Here is a 20,501-nt window from a genome sequence, read left to right as displayed (position 1 = left end):
AGAGGATCCCAAGAAATGAAATCAATTTCTTGATGAAAGTCTACAATAGAACCTGGAACTCAGGGTGTCTAAGCTTTCTTTGCTTAGACACTGGAGAAAGCCATCTGTTCTGCTCTTCTGTCCTGACTTTCCAGGGGCCCAGCCTCAAGAAATCTAGGATGTGAATACTTTATAACTTTGCAGATATTGGCTCAGCTCTTCCTATTGCTACCTCAGGCATTTGGGCAGGAAGGACCCCATGGTGACATGGGTTGTCCCTAAGAAGGAAACTAGGCAAGGTCACCACCCTGATCCCACTTGGGCATTGCAACACTACTTCCCCTTTTGTGGGTATTTTTGGGAGCCTCATGTAGGCTATCCTGTCCCATGTAGGAACAATTTATTGGAAGAGTTAAAATCTGGGTTGTCCTGTTAGGTCTACACTCTAGGTCATGACAGCCAGAATGGGTAGAGGAATTTGTGGTAGCACTCATCTTTTATGTGAATCCTAAGCTAGAGAAATGTTCAGACAGAAATCTGTGCTTGACCTTGCTAACAGAAAGTTACCTGGAACAGAAACAGTATTGATAGCCAGATGGGGTTATGATACCTGCAGACCTGGCTTTAGAACCACTGCAGGAAGTTAAAAATGTACTTAACAGAGTCATACACTTCTCCCTGGGTGATGGGCAATCTCACCACACTGACAATGAAGCCCAATGCTGATTCACCTTGAGTGCAAGTGCAGAGGGATCTTCATAACCATGGCCAGTAATGGCCAATATGACCTCCTGCTCCTGTTCTTTAAAAACAAACAAAAAACCCAGGTGCATAATTTGATGAAGATATAAAGATTTTAAGCTACATGTACAGTGTCGGTGGTAATGTAAAATGATGCAACCACCACAGAAAACAGTATGAATGTTCATTACATCAAAAATAAAATTTTTATATGATCTGATAATCTCAGTTCTGATTATATATCTAAAGGAATTGAAAGTTCATCGGCCAGCGCCGTGGCTCAATAGGCTAATCCTCCCCCTAGTGGCACTGGCACACCAGGTTCTAGTCCCAGTCGGGGTGCCGGATTCTATCCCAGTTGCCCCTCTTCCAGGCCAGCTCTCTGCTATGGCCAGGGAGTGCAGTGGAGGAGAGCCCAAGTGCTTGGGCCCTGCACCCCATGGGAGACCAGGAGAAGCACTTGGCTCCTGCCTTGGGATCAGTGTGGTGCGCCAGCCACTGCAGCCATTGGAGAGTGAACCAATGGCAAAAGGAAGACCTTTCTCTCTGTCTCTCTCTCTCACTGTCCACTCTGCCTGTCAAAAAAAAAAAAAGTTCATATAGGCCAGCACCATGGCTCAATAGGCTAATCCTCCACCTTGTGTTGCTGGCACACTGGGTTCTAGTCCCGGTCAGGGCACCGGATTCTGTCCCAGTTGCCCCTCTTCCAGGCCAGCTCTCTGCTGTGGCCAGGGAGTGCAGTGGAGGAGAGCCCAAGTGCTTGGGCCCTGCACCCCATGGGAGACCAGGAGAAGCACCTGGCTCCTGCCTTTGGATCAGTGCAGTGCGCCGGCCGCGGCAGCCATTGGGGGGTGAACCATTGGCAAAAGAAGACCTTTCTCTCTCTCTCTCTCTCTCTCTCTCTCACTGTCCACTCTGCCTGTAAAAAGAAAGAAAGAAAGAAAGAAAGAAAGAAAGAAAGAAAGAAAGAAAGAAAGAAAATTAGTTCATATAAATAAAGTATTAACACTGTTTGCCACAGCATAATTCACTGTAGCTGAGACTTCTAGTGTGGCCTGCACTTACAGTGGAAAGTTATGCAGGCACAGAGAAAAGAAAATCCTGTGCCATGGATGAACAGTGAGGACAAATACTCTAATATTCCAACATATGAAGTATTTAAAGTAGTCAGAGGGGTCAGTGCTGTAGTGCAGTGGTTTAAAGCCCCACCTGCAGTGTTGGCAATGCCATATGGGTGCCTCTTCAATTCCTGGCTACTCCACTTCTGACCCAGCTCTCTGTTATGGCTGGGAAAGCAGTAGAAGATGGCCCAAGTCCTTGGGCCCCTGCACCTGTGTGGGAGGTCTGGAAGAAGCTCATGGCTCCTGGCTTCAGATCAGCTCAGCTGTGGCTGTTTTGGTCATTTGGGGAGTGAACCAGTGGATGGAAGATCACTCTCTGGCTCCACCTCTCTCTGTAACTCTTTCAATTAAATAAGATAAATCTTTTTTAAAAAAATAGAATATGAGAAGCATAAAGTAGAAGGGTAGTTATGGATGGTAGGGAGGGTATGCTATTCAGTAGAAATGGAATTTTTAGATGAAAAAGTCCTAGAGATCTGGTGTGTGTGTGTGTAGACACATGTACATGTCACTTACCTTAGAGTGACATCTGTGCTTGTGAGATACAGTACTCAAGCCCTCTTCTGCCTGACCTTGTATAAGAAAAGCGCTCCCCCTCTTGGTCTTTGGTCATTCCTCAGGTGCTTGTGAGTAGGATTGGTGGCAGGCTATTCCCAAATGTGTGGAGATTCATGATTAGAGTCATCTAGGAATATTGGGAAGGATTGCAATGCAATATCTCCTCTCTCCCCAGCTTGGTCTCCTTAGTTACCACACTGTATTTCGGTGAGAATACAAGAAGATACACCAGTCTCTGCTGAGTTTATGACAATGCAATTGCAATTGAATCCTATGAATGGATCCTCCTTTATAAGAAAATGGTCAGCCTCTCATCTTGGCCTGAGACTTCTAATAACAAATATTAGTTCCAGTTTTACTTATTTTATTTTATTTGTTTAAAGATTTATTGATTTATTTGAAAGTCAGAGTTACACAGAAAGAAGAGAGACAGAGAGAGAGACAGAGAAAGAGAGGTCTTCCATCTGATGGCTCACTCCCCAATTTGCTGTGACAGCCAGAACGGCACCAATCTGAAGCCAGGAGCCAGGAGCTTCTTTTGGGTCTCCCATGCAAGTGCAGGGGCCGCAGGACTTGGGCCATCTTCTACTGCTTTCCCAGGCCACAGCAGAGAGCTGGACTGGAAGAGGAGCAACCAGGACAGAATCCAGCACCCCAACCGGGACTAGAACCTGGGGTGCTGATGCTGCAGGAGGAAGATTAACCAAGTGAGCTGTGGTGCTGGCCTCCCAGGCAGGTTTGTAAAGATAGTCAAATGTGACTGTGGAGAATAAGATTTCTGCCAAAGCAAAGACATTTTCTTCTTAGTACACAGTGTGTGGCTACAGGGACTAAGTATACTTTATGGTCCACTAACAAGAAGAGCACTGAGCCTTGTGTGATGGTTGGCTTCCCAAAGACATGCTTATCTAATATGCCTATCTAAACATGTTCCAGAGAAACTTAGAATTAGATGATCACAGGCATGAGCTGTACAATATGCGGTTGTCATCCTTTTTTTTTTTTTTTTTTTTTTGACACGCAGAGTTAGAGACAGAAAGGTCTTCCTTCCATTGGTTCACCCCCCAAATGGCTGCTGTGGCCAGCGCTGTGCAGATCCGAAGCCAGGAGCCAGGTGCTTCCTCCTGGTCTCCCCTGTGGGTGCAGGGCCCAAGCACTTGGGCCATCCTCCACTGCCTTCCTGGGCCACAGCAGAGAGCTGTACTGGAAGAGAAGCAACCAGGTCAGAATCTGGTGCCCCAACCTGGACTAGAACCCATGTTGCCAGTGCTGCAGGCAGAGGATTAGGCAAGTGAGCCATGATGCCAGCCGCGGTTGTAATCCTTATCAATAAAGAAAACACACCGGGTTAGTCTGGCAGAACTTTGCAGAGGAACAGTTCCCATGTCCTGTCTCTCCTTTCACTTGCACACCCCAACATCTGGTGCCCGAACAAGGACCATGGCACAACATGCAAGGGGTGGCTCACCACACCTGGCAAGGGTACAGAAACATTGCTCATCTCTTCAAGATCCTGGTGAGTCATTAAGATGGGGAATTCCCTGTACCTGGTGCAATGGAAACATAAAGCTGGGCTGCATTATCTCCTTTAGAAAGAGGGACACTCTTTACCAGAAAAGGCAATTGGGTGCTTGCTGTAAAAAATTAGTAGTTGCTACCCTTGGTACCCTGATGAAGGCACTTTAGAAGTAACTGATTGTTGGGGCCAGCACTGTGGTGTAGTGGGTAAAGCCACCACCTGCAGTGCTGGCATCCTGTATGGGCACTGGTTGAAGTCCTGGCTGCTCCACTTCCAATCCAGCTCTCTGCTGTGACCTCTATGGCAGTAAGAAGATGGCCCAAGTCCTTGGGCCTCTGCACCCATGTGGGAGACCTGGAAGAAGTTCCTGACTCCTGGCTTCAGATCAGCACAGCTCTGACCAATGTGTCCAACTAGGGAGTGAACCAGTGGATGGAAGACTTTTTTCTCTTTCTCTCACCTCTCCTTCTGTAACTCTTTGAAATAAATAAATAAATAAATCTAAAAAAAAAGAAACTGAGAGAAAGTTGGTCAAAAATAACATCAGGAGCCTTGAGCTCCTATTCTGTTTTTGCACATGTGATATCTCTGTTGGGATGCCATTAGTAAGGTTACAATTCCCTTGGCCTCTGTCCCCGGCCAGGAAGGTCAGTCAATGGGCTTGTCCCCACTGCCTCACAGAGACCTCTGCACTCTCAGCATCTGCTGTTGTGGTGGTGATATCTGAGTCCCCTTCAGGTGTGTCAGCAGTGCTAGGTACGCTTCTGCAAGCCAGGGAGCAAGGGGAATCACCAGTGTTAACTGTTTGTCCTGTAGCTTGACCCAAAAATGCAGCTCCCTGGCATGAACATCTTCCTTATAATGTTTACAGAGGGCTAAAAAAGGGCTTAACGGAGTACAAGATACAGAGCTCTGGTACAGTGGGCATACTGGAGGGAATTGGAGAAGGGTGTGAGATGGTGCCATGGAACTGGAAAACTTTAGTTAAAATCTTGGTTACTCCAGCCCAGTACACTGTTTGGGCTCAGGAATAGAGACTGGGCTTCTGTACAAGCCACAGATTAGCTAAATAACAATGTCCCTACCAATTTTGAGCAGTTGCTAAGAGAGGGAGTGTATTTGGATCTTGGTCGACAAGTTGCTTATCCTTGAAGGAAGGCTTATGTAAAAAATTCTAACATTAATTAAAAGCATGGAAAAAGATTCTCGATGTTACAGTCCATCAGGGGCTGACTGAGGGCTATATGTCCTTGTGGATAGGCTAGAAAAAGCTATTGGACATCAGGTAGATAATCAGGAAATGGTAAAATATTACTAAAACAAATGGATTATGAAAATGCAAATCAGGATTAAAACATGTTTTAAAAAGCTGTTGTCTCCAAAACCTGAAACTATGATGGCAGAAATGATTAAATTCCTTCAAACAGTACAGACTGAGACTTACAAAACTAATTTACTGGCTGCTGCCCTTAAACATCCTGATAAAACAAAATACTTTGGCTGTGGGAAGCAAAATATTTTATTATTTCTTTTTCTTTTATTTTTAAAAAAGATTTAGTTATTTACTTGAAAGGCAGAGTTAGAGAGGCAGCGGCAGAGAGAGAGGGGGAGAGGGCTTCCATTGGCTGGTTCACTCCCTAGATGGCTGCAATGGCTGCAGCTGTGCTGATCCAAATCCAGGAGCCAGGAGCTTCTTCTGAGTCTCCCAAGTGGGTGCAGGGGCCCAAGGACTTGGGCCATCCTCTACTGCTTCCCCAGGCCATAGCAGAGAGCTGGATTGGAAGTGGGGCAGCTGACACTTGAACCAGCACCCTTATGGGATGCTGGCACTCCAGGCAGCAGCCTTAACTGTTATGCTAAACACCAGCCCCATCAAAGTCATTGTAAAAGAAACTTTCTGTCATTGCCAAAATCAGTTACTCAACCTTCAAAAAAGTGTCCAGGGTCTGGAGCTGTGGCAGAGATCAGCTCCCTGCTGATCACTTTAACAGTAGTTAATTTTGAAATTATTTCAAACTTACAGAAATACCATGAGTGAGTCCCATTCATTGAGAATGCCTAGTTATTATCCTTTTAGCACTGTTGCCCCGATCCAAGATGTTTCTGCTAAGTATAGGGTGGTCCCCTGATAAAAAGCATATGAACCCCAATTTAGGGAACCAAAATAAATTCCTCACCATAACCCAATCCACAGAACTATTACATTTTTTTCCAACCATGTTAAAATATCTTTTCTCCCATTGAGTCAATGTTATTTTACTGGAATTCTCCTTGACACTTTTCTAATATGAAAACCCTCAATAGGTATCAAGAGCAGAGATGACTCAAGCTGGGTCCCTCCAGTGTTCCTTTCTGAGAAAATGTGGGCCCTGTATTCTCATCAGAAGCTCCCTGGTCCGATGCTGAGCTCTGCTCAGTCTCCCATCCATTCCATGATGGATGCTATCAACTTGGTATTTAGTGAATTTCTGCCAGATTGATTCACATGCAACCTTTTAAGGATTTATTTTGAAGGCAGAATGACAATGAGAGAGGGAACTATATCTATATCTACATCTACATCTACATCTATATATTTTAAAATGATTTATTTATTTATTTGAAAGTCAGAGTTACACAAAGAGAGAAAGAGAGGCAGAGAGAGAGAGACAGGTCTTCCATCTGCTGATTCACTCCTGAATTGGCTACAACAGCCAGAGCTGTATCAATCCAAAGCCAGAAGCAAGGATCTTCTTCTAGGTCTCCCATGCTGGTGCAGAGGTCCAAGCACTTGGGCCATCCTCTACTGCTTTCCCAGGCCATAGCAGAGAGCTGGATCTCTCTCTCTATCTCACTGTCTCTCTCTCTCTCTCTCTCTATATATATATATATTTCATCTCTATCTCTATCTATCTCTGTGGTTCATTTCCAAAAGAGTTGCAATGTTAAGTTCTTTGTCAAGCTGAAGCTAGGATGAATGACTATTTCCCAGCCTTCCACATGGGTGGCAGGGCCCAAGCACTTGGGCCATGTTCTGAAACCTTCCCAGGTGCATTCACATTGTGCTTGATCAAAAGCGGGGAAGCTGGGACTTGAGGCAGCACCACAGCACTCTGATGTGGAATGCTGGTGTGGCAGGCAGTGGCAAAACTTGCTGCACCACAGCATTCGTATATGCTGTGCTATATACACATTTTTATTCCTTTTTGTAATGTATGGACTTTTATTAAAAATATTCTAATATTATGCCAGTATCCTATTTCCTATCAAATTTTCATCCAGTACCTTTGATAGTATTTTTAATCATCAACACTATATGAAATGCTGGTGTTTTAATTCCCAATATTGTTTCTCCATTTATATTTTGATCTAGCATCAAAGCTAAGGGCTCACTCTTCTGTCCTAGTTAGTGTGTCATTATGTTTTATATCATTATGAGTTCATAGATTCTTTTTTTTCTTTTTAACAGGCAGAGTGGACAGTGAGAGAGAGAGACAGAGAGAAAGGTCTTCCTTTGCCGTTGGTTCACCCTCCAATGGCTGCCGTGGCCGGCGGACTGCGGCCGGTGCACCGCGCTGATCCGATGGCAGGAGCCAGGAGCCAGGAGCCAGGTGCTTTTCCTGGTCTCCCATGGGGTGCAGGGCCCAAGCACCTGGACCATCCTCCACTGCACTCCCTGGCCACAGCAGAGAGCTGGCCTGGAAGAGGGGCAACCGGGACAGAATCCAGCGCCCCAACTGGGACTAGAACCTGGTGTGCCGGCGCCGCTAGGCAGAGGATTATCCTAGTGAGCCATGGCGCCGGCCAAGTTCATAGATTCTTATCTTGTTAAAGGTATTATAGTCTGAAATTATGTGTTCTGATGCTCAAGTTATTCCAGATCCTAGTGGAATCCTCTTCAACACACCAAATTAGGGCCCCAATATCTACAGTTGGTGTAAGTGCCATCCTAGGAGAAAAGATTCACTAATTCTTACCTCTCTTCCCTGAATTACATTTCCCTTAAAGGCACCATTTCTTTCATCAAATCTTGTTACTATTAATGAAGATTTACAATTCAGCTGTATTCTTCAATGTTTTCTTTGGAAATGTTCTTTAGTACTTAATTAAAAGGCCATTTTATGAAACAAAATCTCATCAAGTCACACTCCTCTTTCAACTGTGTGGATGGTTTCCCATGACCTTTGAACAGGGAGTGGTCTTCAGAAAGACAATGCTATGGGTTGTACCCTATTAGGTCTTGTCTACCAGCTGTCTGCTCGCTATTCTCTTCTTACATGCTAGCACTCGGAAGGCTCCCAGTTGTACCACAAACTTTACAAATTTCCTCTCAACCCGCCAAAATTACTAAAAGTTCCAAATGTGAGGCTAAACTCTGTGTTTTTGTTTTTTTTTTAATAAAATGATTTTATTATTTCATTTGAGAGGTAGAGTTACAGACACAGGGAGAAACAGAGAGAAAGATCTAGCCACTGGTTTACTTCCAAATAGCCACAACAGATTGAGCTGGGTCAATCTGAAGCCAGGAGCTAGAAGCCTGGAGCTTCACTCTTCTCCCCCACATAGGTGCAGGAGCCCAGGCATTTGGGCCATCTTTGACTGCTTTCCCAGGCCAACGCAGAGGGCTGGATTGGAAGAAGAACAGCTGGACCTTGAACTGGCACTACAGGCAGAGGCTTAGCCCACTATGCCACAGTGCTGGACCCTAAGTTCTCTTAAAATAAGATGCACAGTATTTGAAAGGCAGAGATAGAGAGAGAAGGTTGCAGGGAGAGATAGAGATCTTCCATCTGCTGGTTCATTCCACAAATAGATGCAGTAACAGGGAGATGGGTCATAATGGAGCAGCTGGGACTCAAACCAGTGCTCACATGAGATGCTGCATTACAGGTAGTCGCTTCATTTCTTCTTTCAAAGGAGTTCTCATCTCTAAGTGATTCAGAAAGATGTACCAAAGGACCTTTGAGGTGGTTATGATAAATTATCTCTTTTAGACTTTAAATTCCACAGAGAACAAACAGTATAACTAAATCATAAACCAACACAACCTCATTCCTTGAGAGTGGCCTAACTCAGATGAGATGTGTAATGAATACTGATCTCTGGGTAAGAAGTGATGATCATGTCCATAAAGAAGATTGTCATATAGTTCAGCTGAACAGACAAAGGATAACATGATACTGTTAGTCAATAGGAACACAAAAATGCAATAAGTGATTATTTAAGATTCCTGATATTAAAATAATGCATTCAGAGAATTTCATCACGACAGCCTCCATTTTGGACTACAGCTTCAACACTATACGTTTCTATATCACTAGCAGCAATGTGGGCCATGAAATATTGTTGCTGAGAGAGAGAGGACAAGAAGCAACTTTTAGCATCAGTGACTGGCACATTAGCAAGACAGAACTTCTGCAAATAGTTGAAATCCATAACTAACAGGTTTATTCAAAACTTCATTTTCTGTAACCGTGAAAGTGAAATTAAGAGAAGAGATTTGGGACAGAATTCTTAAAGATACGTGAAAGAAGGTTATTGAGTGGTACATAACTTGGCAAACCCGCAGCAGCAGGTTTTATATAAGGAACAGATCACCCATAAACAGCTCACTCACACCATCAGAGTGCCCAGTCTTGGCTTCCTTCTCTTCAGCTTCATCTTCATTATCAGTAATTTTATTCATGTTTTAGAATTTAGTTCAAATTGAAGGTATAATCAGAGGATATCACTACTCCTAATCTAGGTAATACTAGTGAGCAAAAATACAGTGTCTTCAATGGCAAAGGCTCCCACCTTTCAGTATTATGCCAAACTTATTAAAGAACACGATACTGGCCTTTTTACAATGATGGAGTAATAAAAATCATTAGGGCAATTTATCAGGTTTATAATGCACATCAACAGAAAGTGCTGGCAGGGTGTGCAGGTAAAGAGCACGGTGCACAAATTGTTGAATATTGTCAGGCAGAAGTGAGAAAATTAAGACAAACCATGTTGAGTAAAAATACATAGGAATAAAAAGATCTCACCAGGCAATGGTAAGCAGAGAAGCACCACATAGAAGTATGGAATCATTGTTTATTCAATGGATGCCCTATTCTGGGTTCACAGCTGGGAGGTAGAAATACACTTGGAGATGCAGAGGTCCTTGATCCTCTTCATGATGACTTTTACGCTATCAAGACAGTATTCTTAGTCATTCTCACATGGAAGCAAGGGTCTTTATGCCTTGAACTCAGCTGTGGGCTCTTTCAATTATGCTTCCTCCAGTGCTGGACTTAAGTATCCTGCAAGTGGAGCAGATTTTCTTCCCCAGCAGAGCAGCTGGGGACAACAGTGGGGAATCAGGTGTCAATGATTGGGAAAATGTAATTGACCCTACAGAACCCTCTAGTGGTGGATAGTCACATTCAAATGATTTTGACCCATTATTATTGCCCAATGAGGACCCCAGCAACACTCAGACCTCCCAGAGTTAATTAAACCAAAGAAGCTCTCCAGTTGGCACACTCTCCAGTTAGCACACCTTCTCTCGCTTGTTATTGAGAGAGACGCTTGAGGACTTAATCTAGGAGAGCTTCCTTGTCAGGTGCTTTGACCCTCAAGAGGAGAGTTCTTGCACATGGTAATCATAAGCCTTTCTGCTGTTCCATGTCCTTGGATGCAGTGTGCAAGCTTCATGACACAGAAAAATAAGAAAGGAAGGAAGGAAGGAAGGAGGGAAGGAGGGAAGGAGGGAAGGAGGGAAGGAGAGAAGGAGGAAAGGGGGGAAGGAGGGAAGGAGGAAAGGAGGGAAGGAGGGAAGAAAGGAAGGAGGGAAGGAGGGAAGAAGGGAGGGAAGGAGGGAAGGAGGAAAGGAGGGAAGGAGGAAAGGAGGGAAGGAGGGAAGAAAGGAAGGAGGGAGGGAGGAAAGGAAGAAAGGAAGGAGGGAAGGAAGGAAGGAGAAAGAAAAGAAAATTGCATTCTGGTGCAATTCATGGGTTTACTGTAAATTTAGGTAAAGTGGGGGCCGGTGCTGTGCCATAATCATTAAGCCTCTGCCTGTGGCACTGGTATCCCATACAGGTGCCGGTTCATACCTTGGCTGCTCCACTTCCAATCCAGCTCTGTGCTAATGACCTGGGAAAGCAGTGGAAGACGGTGCAAGTGCTTGGACTCCTATACCCATGTGTGAAGAAGTTCCTGGCTTTGAGTTGTCCAGCTCTGGCCATTGTGTCCATTTGGGGAGTGAACTAGCAAATGGAAGACCTCTCTTGGTCTCTCCCCTTATCTGTCTGTGCCTGCTTGTCAAATAAAAAAGTATTTTAAAAAATTAGACAAAGTGAAATTTATCTGTGTAATTTCTGTTCTATAAGTAAATCAGAAATTAGAGACTAAGCATAATTGGTTTTGAAATTTCCTATATATTAAAAATTTACTTCTTGCAGTATCATGCAGTAAAATTTACTTTTTCAAAGAGGAACAAGTTTAACAAGAGCCTTCAAAGAACTTTCTATGATGAGCCAAATTCACTGTTACCAGAAAAAAAATTTGTAAATTTTATGAAGGCTGATTAGAATAAATCAGATATGCCTTCTCCTAGCCACATGACTTTGTGAGATTAAGAGAGTGTTTTGTTTCAACTTTTTTCTACTGATGAATGCAAGGTGTGCAGCATGTAACAAATCTTCCCAGGCAGATGAATCAGTTAATTCACAGGCTTTTATTGGGTTCCGCTCCTGGGCGAGGTTCCCAGTCCCAACAGAGCAACAGAGCGGGGGCTGGGGAAGTCACGCTTCAGACTGGGGAACCTCGCCTGGGAGCAGAGGTCTCAGAAAGCCTGGACATATGGGACCTCTGACCACTTTCTCTCCCTGCGACAGAAATTCTCAAGGTTATTAGGCCATGCCAGGTGGAGTAGAAGATTAGGCGTTTACTCCATAGGTCCTAGGCCAGTCTCAGTTTCTTCAAGTTCTTTAGCAGGCAGGCCAGGGGGCATTTTGAGTCCCACCCTCAGGATTGGCCAGATACCATGGTCTCCCTGATAGCCCAGATCTACTGAAATTCAGTCAAGGCATCCCCTGTCCCAGGCTTCAGTAGACGGATTAGAGGTCAGTCCTCTATGGGGCCACGCCAGTGGTGGGACATCTCCACAGCCACGGGGAGGCTAAACAGCAGAGAACAGAGCCCATGTGCACATGATTTGGAGGTCTCTGTCCAGACTGAGAGCTAGCCAGAGATCGCAGATACTGGGCCAACCCAGAGGAGGGAGGGAGAGCAAGGGAGGAGTTACAGTTGGTGAGGCATGGTCCGTAGTCCCAGGGCACCAGACAGGTTCAAGGAGCGAGGGGGCCTCAAACACAGAAAGGAGAGGCACAAACCTTCAGCTCCCAGGTTTCGGCACCATCTGCAAGGTGTCTGGTGCATAACAAATCTTCCCAGGCAGACGAATCAATTAATTCACAGGCTTTTATTGGGGTTCTGCTCATAGGCCATACAAAATTATAATTTTAAATATTAGCCTGTGATCTACTTACTGTATTTTGAGTCCCACCTGCAGTTACCTTGGCAGGGCCAGACCAGTGATTTTGCAGGTTTTCCATGGCCTGCATTCCATACATTCCCCACTCCTATAGACCTCAGAGAGCTGAGAGAAGGAATTCAAAGTAGCTTTACTTCCAAGTTTCCTGGGTAAAGCAGTGGCTGGAAATCAACACTAAGAAGGATTAGCTAAGGATCCAAGTTACAGTACAAATGGAAGCTAGAGGAGCACCCAAATTCCCTGAGCCAACAGTCCTCCCGTATCAGCCTCCTGGTTAGGAAATTTTACAAAAGCATTTCCATAAATGGTAACAACATTTATTCCTTTTCAATTGACAAAATTACCAGGTGTATTCTGCTTGTTGGCTTCTCAGTCTGTTAGGCTAATTGTTTTATACTTTTATCATTTATGATTATTCAGAATTTCTCTACAGACAAACCCCTCTACCTGCAAAAGTTGAGTGGCCTTTCTCCTGGTCTCAGCTGGGATCAGATTTAAACCACGTCCACCAAACAATCCTCACAAGGGTCCAGAGACCCTCCTCCTTTCCTCTCCTCTATGAAATCCTTTCATTACCTGCTTAATGCCACTCTTAGGATTATTGGTTGCTATTCTCACCCTGACTTGAATACTACAGTGTCTGTTTAAGTGTTTACAGCAGGTGATAATGGAATGAACTGAGGCCTTCAGCAACCAGGCAGTCAACCAGATGCTTCTCCATCCATACATGCCTGTCCCTGTGGAGCCCCAAGATACCCCCAGTGGGCCCCTGTAGACGACATCCCCAGTCAGAAGGAAGTAGCCAGAGAGACTCATCGTTACCCCCTTTCCTATCATCAAAAGGTCACGATGGTAGCTTTGGGATCCACATGGAAGGAAGGCCTATACTTGTGGGAATGGAGAGTCCCTACCTGTACTTCTTGGGAAGAAAAGTCCTTGTCAAGGTCCCCACAGGAGCCTAAAGGTCAACCAATGAGGATCAGACCCACCTCAACCTTTAACCCCATGCCCTGAATCTATAAAAGGAGCCCTCCCAATCTCTGATGAGAGACTTCCGTGGCCCCCGCTCTGTTGCTCTCTTGGGACCGGGGAACCTCACCTGGGAGTGGAACCCCAATAAAAGCCTGTGAATTAATTGATTCATCTGCCTGGGAAGATTTGTTATGCGCCAGACACCTTGCAATGAATATTGTCACTTGAAAGTTTTTTCTTTAAAATTAAATATTAATTAACAGTAATCAATCATCCAAATAAGTACATGATAATATACATTAATTATTTTTTATTCAGCACAGCATAGTGACAAATGTAGAGTAGTAGCACATTTATAGTCTGTTCTGGACTCTTTATTAAAAATAATTGTTTCATTTTTTCTTGAATCTATTCTGCTTCCTTGGTTTCTTTTTTTAAAAATATTTATTTATTTACTTATCTGAAAGTCAGATGTACAGAGGAGGGAAAGGGGGAGATAGGGAAAGAGAGAGAGAGAGATCTTCCACCTGCTGGTTCACTCCCCAAATGACTACCATTGCTGGGATTGGGCCAGGCAAAAATCAGGAGCATGGAAATCCAACTGGTTCTTGATATAGGTGCGATGTGCCCAAGTACTTCAGCAATGTTCTGCTGCTTTCCTAGGCACATTAGTAGTGAACTGGATCAGAACTGGGACTTGAACCTGAGTTCATCTGGGATGCCAGCATTGTGAGCAGCTGCTTAATCCACAAATGCTGGCCCCTGCTCTTGATTCTTAAAGGAAGGACACAGTAATGTCTACCTGAAGACAGATATGTACCAGACTTGAGTTTTACTATGGACAGATGACAGACACTGTAGATTTAGCTGAGTTTATGCTCAAGGGGTATGACTCATTAAATTTCTTTTTTTAAAGATGTATTTTATTTACTTGAAAGACAGAGTTACAGAGAGAGGTAGAGCCAGAGTGAGAGTGAAAGCAAGAGCGAGAGTGAGAGAGAGAGAGCGAGAGAGAGAGAGAGAGAGAGTGAAGATGTCTTCCTTTCCACTGGTTCTCTCACCAGTGACTGCAATGGCCAGAGCTGAGCTGATCTGAGCCAGGAGCCAGGAGCTTCTTCCAGGTGTCCCATATGAATGCAGGGGCCCAAGGACTTGGGCCATCTTCCACTGCTTTCCCAGGCCATAGCAGAGAGCTGGATCAGAAGAGGAGCAGCCAAGACTCAAACTGGTGCCTATAAGGGATGCCAGTGCTGCAGGCTAGGGCTTTAACCTGTTGCATCATAGCACTGCCCCCATTTAGGTCTTCTAACAAATCCTGGTGTTAGCTTGACTTGTAAATAGAGACAATTAATAAATTGCACAATAACCTTGGTAAATAACAGAGATATCTTTTGTTTATTTAGAAGGAGACTTTTTTAAGTAATTACATAAAGAATATAAGGAGGGGATAGCATTTTTTTTTTTTTTTGGACAGGCAGAGTGGACAGTGAGACAGAGTGAAAGGTCTTCCTTTGCCATTGGTTTGCCCCCCAATGGCCACTGCGGCTGATGCACTGTGCTGATCTGAAGCCAGGAGCCAGGTGCTTCTCCTGGTCTCCCATGTGGATGCAGGGTCCAAGGACTTGGGCCATCCTCCACTGCACTTCCGGGCCACAGCAGAGAGCTGGACTGGAAGAGGGGCAACTGGGACAGAACCCGGCTCCCCGGCTGGGACTAGAACCCACAGGTGGAGGACTAGTGCCGCAGGAAGAGGACTAGCTTATTGAGCCATGGCTCCGGCCAAGGAGGGGCTAACATTTAAGCCACCATTTGTGAGAATGAAATCTTATATGGGTGCCAGTTCAAGTTCTGGCTGCTACACTTCTGATCCAGCTCCTTGATGATGGCCTGGGGAAACATCAGAGAATTGGCCAAGTGCTTGGGCTCCTTCATCCACATGGGAGGCCTGGAAGAAGCTCCTGTCTTTGACCTAACCCAACCCCTGCCTTTGTAGCCATTTAGGGAGTGAACCAGATGATGGAAGATCTCTCTATCTTTCCCTCTTCTCTGTAACTTTGACTTTCAAATAAACAAATAAGTCTTTTATAAAAAGAATATAAATGAAAATCAACTCTTTAGAAATAGGTGATTTTAGGAGCTCATCAATATGGCTAAGGAGGTTATGTCCTATCTGCAATGCTGGCATCTCATATGGGTACCTGTTCAGGTCCTGATGCTCCACTTCCTATCCAGCTCCCAGCCAATGGCCTGGGAAAGTGGCTGAAATGACCCACATGATTGGGTCCCTGCCATCTACATGGAAGACCAGGATGAAGCTTCTTTCTCCTGGCTTTGGTTTTACCCAGCTCTGGCCATTGCAGCCATCTGGGGAGTGAAGCAGCAGATGGAAAGTCTCTTCGACTGTTTCTCCATCCTTGCAAATCTGCCTTTCAAATGAGTACAATGTATCTTTAAAAAGAGAAAAAATAGGTGATTTTATCCAATGTTAAAATGAATTCTTTAATGTGTCTTCAAAGGTATTTTATTCTTCTGTATTGTAGGAAATAGTTGAAAATATTTATACCCATTTTTATAGAGATTTTTAAAATTTATTTGAAAGAATTATAGAGACAGCTATAGAGATAGAGATATAGAGAAATATAGAGAGGGAGAGAGAGAGATAGAGAGAGAGATGAAAGAGCTTCCATTTGTTGGTTTACATCCCAAATGGCCACAATGGCCAGGGCTGGGCTGATCCAAATCCAGAAGCCAGCAGCTCCTTCTGGGTTGCCCACATAGGTGCAGGACCCCAAATACTTGGACCATATGGGACTTGAACTGGTGGCCATATGGAATACCAGCACCATAGTTGCTGGCTTTACCCACTATCTCCACAGTGCTGGCCCTCAATTATTTTAAAAATAATACAAAATAAGTTGCATATTCTACTTACAATCAAATAGATTAATAATAGGTACATTTGTTTTGGGAATCTCTAACATTTTCAATCATTATACCAATTTAAAATCTTAGTACATCAGCTTGAACAGATATGGAGATCCAGGTTGGGTAGATTTTTCTCTTCTGTGGAATTAACATACATATATTCTATAATCCTAATGATTTTTAGTTCTTTAAGCTTTATATAAAAGCACTCAAAATTTCATGGTTATAAAATTAAATGATAATGTGTATTGCCCATGGGCCTTTTGAAATAACTTCTTATAAAGTATAGGGGCTGGCACTGTGGCATAGTGAGTAAAGCCACTGCCTGCAGTGCCAGCACCCCATATGGGCACTGATTGAGACCCAGCTGCTCCACTTCTGATCCAGCTCTCTGCTGTGGCCTGGGAAAGCAGTGGAAGATGGTCCAAGTCCTTGGGCCACTGCACCCACATGGGAAACCTGGAAGAAGCTCCTGGCTCCTGGGTTCAGATTGGTGCAGCTCTGGTTCATTGTAGCCAATTGGGGAGTGAACCAGTGGATGGAAGACCTCTCTCTCTCTTTCTCTTTCTTTCCTCTTTCAGTATAAATTTGACTTTCAAATAAATGTTTTTTAAAAAGAAATATTATATACAATTATTATACATCTGTTATTATATAGTGCCACACTGAAGCACACAGCTTGAGTGAGTGTTGCTTGCTTAAATCCATTTAGAGATAAAGAGTAATGTTCTCATGATACAGGGCTGACTCCTATTCCCTTGCACAGAAAAATAGCAGGAACATACAGGCCATAATCTAATACCCCTGAATAGCAGCAAGTGACAGCAAAATACAGAGTGAAGGAGTCTGGAGAAACTAACTTAGCTTCATTTGATATTCAGGTGAAACTCGGTCCTGTATTAATAATCATTATGAGCTACAATTTCTTGCATGTCATGTTAGTGTGTGAGACTTTTGTAAACTAGTTATGCCCAATGAAAACTGTTAGTAATTAAATATACGGTCTAGATAAATGGTGAGCATGCATCACAATAAGGAGTAAGATTAACTCAATCTTAAAACCATGAAGTTCCCAAAAGAAAAACAATAAAATAAATCAAGAGGCTGGCACTGTGGTGTAGTAGGTAAAGCTGCTGCCTGCAGTGCTGACATCCCACATGGGCACTGGTTCAAGTCCCAGCTGCTCCACTTCCTATCCAGCTCTCTGCTATGGCCTGAGAAAGCAGTAGAAGATGGCCCAAGTCCTTGGGCCCCTGCACTCATGAGGAAGACCTGAAGAAGCTCCTGGCCCCTGGGTTTGGATTGGCACAGCTCCGGCCATTGTGGCCATTTGGGGAATGAACCAGCAGATGGAAGACCTCTCTCTCTCTCTGCCTCTCCTTCTCTCTGTGTAACTCTGACTTTCAAATGGATGGATAAATCTAAAAAAAAATACATACTGCCTGTAATAAACACATCTCTGCTACAAAGATACATACAGACTTTGAAAGTTAAAGGATGGAAAATGATATTCCATGATAAAAAAAAGTAAAAAAGAGAAATATTAGCCATGATAATATCATGCAAAACAGAATTTAAAGCAAAAACTACTAAACAAAACAAATAAAGGCATATTGTATTAATGAAGGGATCAATCCAACAGAAAGATGAAACTATGGTAAATGTATATGTACCCAATGCAAGGTGCATGATTGCTTTTCATTTTTTTATGATTCATTTATTTTTTTTTGAAAAGCAGAGCTACAGAGAGAAAGAAAGAGGTCTTTCATTTGTTGGTTCACTCTGCAAATGGCCAGTGGCCAGAGCTGAGCCAATCAGAAGCCAGGAGGCAGAAGCTTCTTCTGGGTCTCCCACATGGATGCAGGGGCTCAAGGACTTTGGCCACCTTCTATTGCTTTCCCAGGCCACAGCAGAGAGCTGGATCAGAAGTGGGACAGTGAGGTCTCAAAGCAGTGCCCATATGGAATGTTAAACCTGCTTTGCCACAGTTCCAGCCCCAGTGCCTGATTATTTAAAGTAAAGGTTAATGGATCTTAACAGAGAAATTGACTTCAATCCAATAGTAATGGGTGACAGCAATATCACAGTTTCATCAATACACAGGACAACTAGACAAAGAAAAATTGAAGAAGACAACTAATCTACACTATGGACCAAAATGACAGAATTGACATATACAGAACATTTCATCCCATAGTTGCAGAATACACATTCTTATCACCAGTGCATGGAACTCCTTCTAGGACAGATCATATGTTAGGCCATAAAGCAAATCTCAGCAAATTAAAAGAAAATGAAATCATACCATGTATCTTTTCTGACCACAATGGAATGATTCTGAAAATTAAGAACATAAGAAACTCTAGAAAGCATGCAAGCACATGGAGTCTGAACAGCCTGCTCCTGAATGAATTGTGGGTCATAGAAGAAATCAAAAAGTAAATTAAAAATTACAGGAAAGAAATGAAAATGACAAAATACATATCAAAACTTACGATATACAGCAAAAGCAATTCTGAGAGTTAAGTTTATAGCAATTAGTGCTTATCTCAAAATTGGAAAAGGATCAAACAAATGATCTAACAATTCATTCAAAACCTAGAAAAACAATAAACCAAATCACAAGTTAGTATGAGAAAAGAAATTCTTTTTTTTTTTTTTTTTTGACCGGCAAAGTGGATAGTGAGAGAGAGAGAGACAGAGAGAAAGGTCTTCCTTTTGCCGTTGGTTCACCCTCCAATGGCCACCGTGGCCGGCGTGCTGCAGCCAGCGCACCACGCTGATCCGATGGCAGGAGCCAGACACTTCTCCTGGTCTCCCATGGGGTGCAGGGCCCAAGCACTTGGGCCATCCTCCACTGCACTCCCTGGCCACAGCAGAGAGCTGGCCTGGAAGAGGGGCAACCGGGACAGAATCCGGCGCCCTGACCAGGACTAGAACCTGATGTGCCAGCGCCGCAAGGTGGAGGATTAGCCTAGTGAGCCACGGCGCTGGTGAGAAATTCTTAAAATTAAAGAAGAAATAAAATTGAAACAAAAAAGAAACAAAATATCAGTGAAATGAAGAAAAATTATTTTTGAAAAAATTAAAATTGATACACCACAGGCCTAACTAATTAAAAAAAAGAGTGGAGAAGACACATATTAATAAATTCAGAAATAAAAAAGGAAATGTTAGATACTACAGAAATAAAATTCATCAGAAATTATGAAAAAAGCTGTATGTGAAAAAATAGGGAAATTTAGAAGAAATGGATTGATTCCTAGATAAGCACAAACTACCAAACATTGATGCATGAAGACGCTGAAAACCTAAACAAAATCATAACCAAGATGGAGACTGAATAAGAAATAAAGACCCTCCCCACATAGAAAAAGCCCAGGACTGGATGGTTACATGCTGAGTTCTACCAAACTTTTACAGAAAAATGAATTCCAATTCCTCTCAATCTATTTCGAACAACTGAGATGGAGGAAATTCTCCCACACTGCTTCTATGAGACCAGCATAACCTTAATTCAAAAACCAGAAAAACATACAACAAAGAGAATTATAAACCAGTATCACAGATGAACAAAATATGATTGTTCACTTGGACCAAGTGGTATCCCTGGTATGCAGGAATGGTTCAACATAAGCAAATTAACAAATGTGACACATCACAATAACAAACAGAAGAATGAAAACTGTTTGTTTATTCATTGTGAGTGAGTGTTGTATTTTATCAAATGGTTCCTGCATCTATTGAGATAACCATATCTTTTTTTTTTAGTTATTCTTTTTTTAAGCTTTATTTTATTTATTTGAAAGACAAAGTTTGAGAGAGGTAGAAGAGAGATCTTCCATCTGATGGATCATTCCCCAGATGGCTGCAATGGCCGAAGCTGCACCGATCTGTGGCGCAGCAGGTTAAAGCTCTGACCTGAAGTGCTGGCATCCCATATGAGTGCCAGTTCAAGTCCTGGCTGCTCCACTTCTGATCTGGCTCTCTGCTATGGCCTGGGATAACAGTAGAAATGGCACAAGTCCTTGGGCCCCTGTACCCATATGGGAGACCCAGAAGAAGCTCCTGGCTGTTGGCCAAGAAATGCAAATAAAAACCACAATGAGGTTACACCTTACCAGAGTGAGAATGGCTCTCATACAAAAAAATAGGAAGCAATAACTGTTGGTGAGGATGTAGG

The 20,501-nt window shown here is 43.4% G+C and overlaps 1 pseudogene; it reads left to right on the top strand.

Moving 5' to 3' along the window:
• Positions 1–9,141: 9,141 nt before the first annotated feature.
• LOC127488759 (BRISC complex subunit Abraxas 2 pseudogene) lies at positions 9,142–10,092 on the top strand (annotated as a pseudogene).
• Positions 10,093–20,501: the final 10,409 nt, after the last annotated feature.

This window comes from Oryctolagus cuniculus, chromosome 21, assembly GCF_051225735.1.
Source record: "Oryctolagus cuniculus isolate XC-2025 breed Fujian yellow rabbit chromosome 21, ASM5122573v1, whole genome shotgun sequence".
NCBI classification, from domain to species: domain Eukaryota; kingdom Metazoa; phylum Chordata; class Mammalia; order Lagomorpha; family Leporidae; genus Oryctolagus; species Oryctolagus cuniculus.
This window is presented reverse-complemented; position numbering and strand designations above follow the sequence as displayed.